At 34.8% G+C, this 6,000-nt stretch overlaps 2 non-coding genes across 2 annotated transcripts; both read left to right on the plus strand.

Annotated features, from left to right (window-relative positions):
- The first annotated feature begins 77 nt into the window (after positions 1–77).
- TRNAN-AUU (transfer RNA asparagine (anticodon AUU)) lies at positions 78–151 on the plus strand. The gene has a single exon. It is a non-coding gene; the product is annotated as a tRNA-Asn (tRNA).
- A 4,593-nt stretch (positions 152–4,744) lies between these two features.
- TRNAN-AUU (transfer RNA asparagine (anticodon AUU)) lies at positions 4,745–4,818 on the plus strand. The gene has a single exon. It is a non-coding gene; the product is annotated as a tRNA-Asn (tRNA).
- Positions 4,819–6,000: the final 1,182 nt, after the last annotated feature.

Below are 6,000 nucleotides of genomic sequence, written 5' to 3' on the forward strand. Positions count from 1 at the left end.
GATTTTTTAATGTTTTTCTAGGAAACGTTCTAGATGTATGCTTATTAGCCTTTGTCAGTATGTACTTTTTGCAAAGTGTCTCTGTGGCGCAATCGGTTAGTGTGTTTGGCTATTAACCAAAAGGTTGGTGGTTCAATCCCACCCAGGGACGTAATTAACCTTGTGATCAGATTTTGGTGATATTTAAGTAGACAAGTCAAAATTTCAAACCCCCTGTGATGGTGTAGGGTACCTGGCCTTCTCTGATGTAATCAGAGTTAGATTTGATTCAGTGATTTTATAAAAACAGCTAGGAAGCACAATTTAGCAGTGGGTTGCAGAGAAAAAAAATATGCTGGCAGAAAAATCCAATTGAGTGATTAAACAGCTCTTTATTTTCTGGCTTTATTTTTATGCTAACAAATTTGTTCTCTGAAAAGTGTCCACAAAGCCAAGTCTCTGATTAACACCTTTGTAAGGATGGTTTTTCACCTATTACTAAATTAAACTTGCTTCATTGGAAAGGCAGCAAGATGCATCCTCATTTCAATGTCTACTGAAATAATACAGGTTGACACCAGGAAACATTAACGCCACTGCATCCTTGCTGCTTTCTCATGTGGAAGTCTGTTTAATATGAAAACAAGGTGATATCTAATTAGCACACAGGTAAGGAATTAAGAAAATCTTTATTTAAGGGTGAAGATGTTTCTCACAAAATCGTTTCCCCAATGCATCATTGAAATTCAAGCTGGAAAGATGATTTTAATATATCACTTGTACATTTTGTATTGCTCTTCTGGTGACAATGTAGTTTGTTTTTGTCAATTACCATTTTAATAATAGGGTAAAGAAAATGAAGTGGATTTTTGAAAGAAAACAATACTGTCAATATACTATTAAAACAAATTAAAATGGTAAAAGTTATTGTACTTTAAGTAAAAATAAAAGAGCCAAAATATCAATCCCAGTTTTGGATTACTTTAATTAACAAAAAAAAATGCATATAGCAGAGGATAGTTTCAATCTGCCTACCTCTGGGTTATGGGCCCAGCATGCTTCCATTGCAGTACTCTGCTGCACATGTAAGTGCAAGAGATCCTGAAGCACTCACTCATCATGGGAAAGTACCAATGTGTTTCTTCGTTGGTTGATGGAAGAAACATCTTACAAAAACTCTCCAGATTATTGACTTTTTAAAGTTTTTCTAGGAAACGTTTTAGATGAATGCTTATTAGCCTTTGTCAGTATGAACTTTTGCAAAGTGTCTCTGTGGCGCAATCAGTTAGTATGTATGGCTATTAACTAAAAGGTTGGTGGTTCAATCCCACCCAGGGACCTAATTGACCTTGTTATCAGATTTTGGTGATCTTTAAGTAGACAAGTCAAATTTCATACCCCCTGTTATGGTGTAGGGTACCTGGCCTTCTCTGATGTAATCAGAGTTAGATTTGATTCAGTGATTTTATAAAAACATCTAGGAAGCACAATTTAGCAGTGGGTTGCAGAGAAAAAGAAATATGCTGGCAAAAAAATCAAATTGCGTGATTAAACAGCTCTTTATTTTCTGGCTTTATTTTTATGCTAACAAATTTGTTCTCTGAAAAGTGTCCACAAAGCCAAGTCTCTGATTAACACCTTTGTAGGGATGGTTTTTCACCTATTACTAAATTAAACTTGCTTCATTGGAAAGGCAGCAAGATGCATCCTCATTTCAATGTCTACTGAAATAATACAGGTTGACACCAGGAAACATTAACGCCACTGCATCCTTGCTGCTTTCTCATGTGGAAGTCTGTTTAATGTGAAAACAAGGTGATATCTAATTAGCACACAGGTAAGGAATTAAGAAAATCTTTATTTAAGGGTGAAGATGTTTCTCACAAAATTGTTGACCCAATGCATCATTGAAATTCAAGCTGGAAAGATGATTTTAATATATCACTTGTACATTTTGTATTGCTCTTCTGGTGACAATGTAGTTTTTTTTGTCAATTACCATTTTAATAATAGGGTAAAGAAAATTAAGTGGATTTTTGAAAGAAAACTATACTGTCAATATACTATTAAAACAAATTAAAATGGTAAAAGTTATTGTACTTTAAGTAAAAATAAAAGAGCAAAAATATCAATCCCAGTTTTGATTACTTAAATTAACAAAAAAAAATGCATATAGCAAAGGATAGTTTCAATCTGCCTACCTCTGGGTTATGGGTCCAGCATGCTTCCATTGCAGTACTCTGCTGCACATGTAAGTGCAAGAGATCCTGAAGCACTCACTCATCATGGGAAAGTACCAATGTGTTTATTCATTGGTTGATGGAAGAAACATCTTACAAAAACTCTCCAGATTATTGATTTTTTAATGTTTTTCTAGGAAACGTTCTAGATGTATGCTTATTAGCCTTTGTCAGTATGTACTGTTTGCAAAGTGTCTCGGTGGCGCAATCGGTTAGTGTGTTTGGCTATTAACCAAAAGGTTGGTGGTTCAATCCCACCCAGGGACATAATTGACCTTGTGATCACATTTTGGTGATATTTAAGTAGACAAGTCAAAATTTCAAACCCCCTCTTATTGTGTAGGGTACCTGGCCTTCTCTGATGTAATCAGAGTTAGATTTGATTCAGTGATTTTATAAAAAACAGCTAGGAAGCACAATTTAGCAGTGGGTTGCAGAGAAAAAAAATATGCTGGCAGAAAAATCCAATTGAGTGATTAAACAGCTCTTCATTTTCTGGCTTTATTTTTATGCTAACAAATTTGTTCTCTGAAAAGTGTCCACAAAGCCAAGTCTCTGATTAACACCTTTGTAAGGATGGTTTTTCACCTATTACTAAATTAAACTTGCTTCATTGGAAAGGCAGCAAGATGCATCCTCATTTCAATGTCTACTGAAATAATACAGGTTGACACCAGGAAACATAAACGCCACTGCATCCTTGCTGCTTTCTCATGTGGAAGTCTGTTTAATGTGAAAACAAGGTGATATCTAATTAGCACACAGGTAAGGAATTACGAAAATCTTTATTTAAGGGTGAAGATGTTTCTCACAAAATTGTTGCCCCAATGCATCATTGAAATTCAAGCTGGAAAGATGATTTTAATATATCACTTGTACATTTTGTATTGCTCTTCTGGTGACAATGTAGTTTTTTTGTCAATTACCATTTTAATAACAGGGTAAAGAAAATTAAGTGGATTTTTGAAAGAAAACTATACTGTCAATATACTATTAAAACAAATTAAAATGGTAAAAGTTTTTGTACTTTAAGTAAAAATAAAAGAGCAAAAATATCAATCCCAGTTTTGATTACTTAAATTAACAAAAAAAATGCATATAGCAAAGGATAGTTTCAATCTGCCTACCTCTGGGTTATGGGTCCAGCATGCTTCCATTGCAGTACTCTGCTGCCCATGTCAGTGCAAGAGATCCTGAAGCACTCACTCATCATGGGAAAGTACCAATGTGTTTATTCGTTGGTTGATGGAAGAAACATCTTACAAAAACTCTCCAGATTATTGATTTTTTAATGTTTTTCTAGGAAACGTTCTAGATGTATGCTTATTAGCCTTTGTCAGTATGTACTGTTTGCAAAGTGTCTCGGTGGCGCAATCGGTTAGTGTGTTCGGCTATTAACCAAAAGGTTGGTGGTTCAATCCCACCCAGGGACATAATTGACCTTGTGATCACATTTTGGTGATATTTAAGTAGACAAGTCAAAATGTCAAACCCCCTCTTATTGTGTAGGGTACCTGGCCTTCTCTGATGTAATCAGAGTTAGATTTGATTCAGTGATTTTATAAAAAACAGCTAGGAAGCACAATTTAGCAGTGGGTTGCAGAGAAAAAAAATATGCTGGCAGAAAAATCCAATTGAGTGATTAAACAGCTCTTCATTTTCTGGCTTTATTTTTATGCTAACAAATTTGTTCTCTGAAAAGTGTCCACAAAGCCAAGTCTCTGATTAACACCTTTGTAAGGATGGTTTTTCACCTATTACTAAATTAAACTTGCTTCATTGGAAAGGCAGCAAGATGCATCCTCATTTCAATGTCTACTGAAATAATACAGGTTGACACCAGGAAACATAAACGCCACTGCATCCTTGCTGCTTTCTCATGTGGAAGTCTGTTTAATGTGAAAACAAGGTGATATCTAATTAGCACACAGGTAAGGAATTACGAAAATCTTTATTTAAGGGTGAAGATGTTTCTCACAAAATTGTTGCCCCAATGCATCATTGAAATTCAAGCTGGAAAGATGATTTTAATATATCACTTGTACATTTTGTATTGCTCTTCTGGTGACAATGTAGTTTTTTTGTCAATTACCATTTTAATAACAGGGTAAAGAAAATTAAGTGGATTTTTGAAAGAAAACTATACTGTCAATATACTATTAAAACAAATTAAAATGGTAAAAGTTTTTGTACTTTAAGTAAAAATAAAAGAGCAAAAATATCAATCCCAGTTTTGATTACTTAAATTAACAAAAAAAATGCATATAGCAAAGGATAGTTTCAATCTGCCTACCTCTGGGTTATGGGTCCAGCATGCTTCCATTGCAGTACTCTGCTGCCCATGTCAGTGCAAGAGATCCTGAAGCACTCACTCATCATGGGAAAGTACCAATGTGTTTATTCGTTGGTTGATGGAAGAAACATCTTACAAAAACTCTCCAGATTATTGATTTTTTAATGTTTTTCTAGGAAACGTTCTAGATGTATGCTTATTAGCCTTTGTCAGTATGTACTTTTTGCAAAGTGTCTCTGTGGCGCAATCGGTTAGTGTGTTTGGCTATTAACCAAAAGGTTGGTGGTTCAATCCCACCCAGGGACGTAATTAACCTTGTGATCAGATTTTGGTGATATTTAAGTAGACAAGTCAAAATTTCAAACCCCCTGTGATGGTGTAGGGTACCTGGCCTTCTCTGATGTAATCAGAGTTAGATTTGATTCAGTGATTTTATAAAAACAGCTAGGAAGCACAATTTAGCAGTGGGTTGCAGAGAAAAAAAATATGCTGGCAGAAAAATCCAATTGAGTGATTAAACAGCTCTTTATTTTCTGGCTTTATTTTTATGCTAACAAATTTGTTCTCTGAAAAGTGTCCACAAAGCCAAGTCTCTGATTAACACCTTTGTAAGGATGGTTTTTCACCTATTACTAAATTAAACTTGCTTCATTGGAAAGGCAGCAAGATGCATCCTCATTTCAATGTCTACTGAAATAATACAGGTTGACACCAGGAAACATTAACGCCACTGCATCCTTGCTGCTTTCTCATGTGGAAGTCTGTTTAATATGAAAACAAGGTGATATCTAATTAGCACACAGGTAAGGAATTAAGAAAATCTTTATTTAAGGGTGAAGATGTTTCTCACAAAATCGTTGCCCCAATGCATCATTGAAATTCAAGCTGGAAAGATGATTTTAATATATCACTTGTACATTTTGTATTGCTCTTCTGGTGACAATGTAGTTTGTTTTTGTCAATTACCATTTTAATAATAGGGTAAAGAAAATGAAGTGGATTTTTGAAAGAAAACAATACTGTCAATATACTATTAAAACAAATTAAAATGGTAAAAGTTATTGTACTTTAAGTAAAAATAAAAGAGCCAAAATATCAATCCCAGTTTTGGATTACTTTAATTAACAAAAAAAAATGCATATAGCAGAGGATAGTTTCAATCTGCCTACCTCTGGGTTATGGGCCCAGCATGCTTCCATTGCAGTACTCTGCTGCACATGTAAGTGCAAGAGATCCTGAAGCACTCACTCATCATGGGAAAGTACCAATGTGTTTCTTCGTTGGTTGATGGAAGAAACATCTTACAAAAACTCTCCAGATTATTGACTTTTTAAAGTTTTTCTAGGAAACGTTTTAGATGAATGCTTATTAGCCTTTGTCAGTATGAACTTTTGCAAAGTGTCTCTGTGGCGCAATCAGTTAGTATGTACGGCTATTAACTAAAAGGTTGGTGGTTCAATCCCACCCAGGGACCTAATTGACCTTGTT

The sequence above is a fragment of the Pseudophryne corroboree genome, unplaced genomic scaffold, assembly GCF_028390025.1.
Source record: "Pseudophryne corroboree isolate aPseCor3 unplaced genomic scaffold, aPseCor3.hap2 scaffold_922, whole genome shotgun sequence".
In the NCBI taxonomy this organism is placed as follows: Eukaryota; Metazoa; Chordata; class Amphibia; order Anura; family Myobatrachidae; genus Pseudophryne; species Pseudophryne corroboree.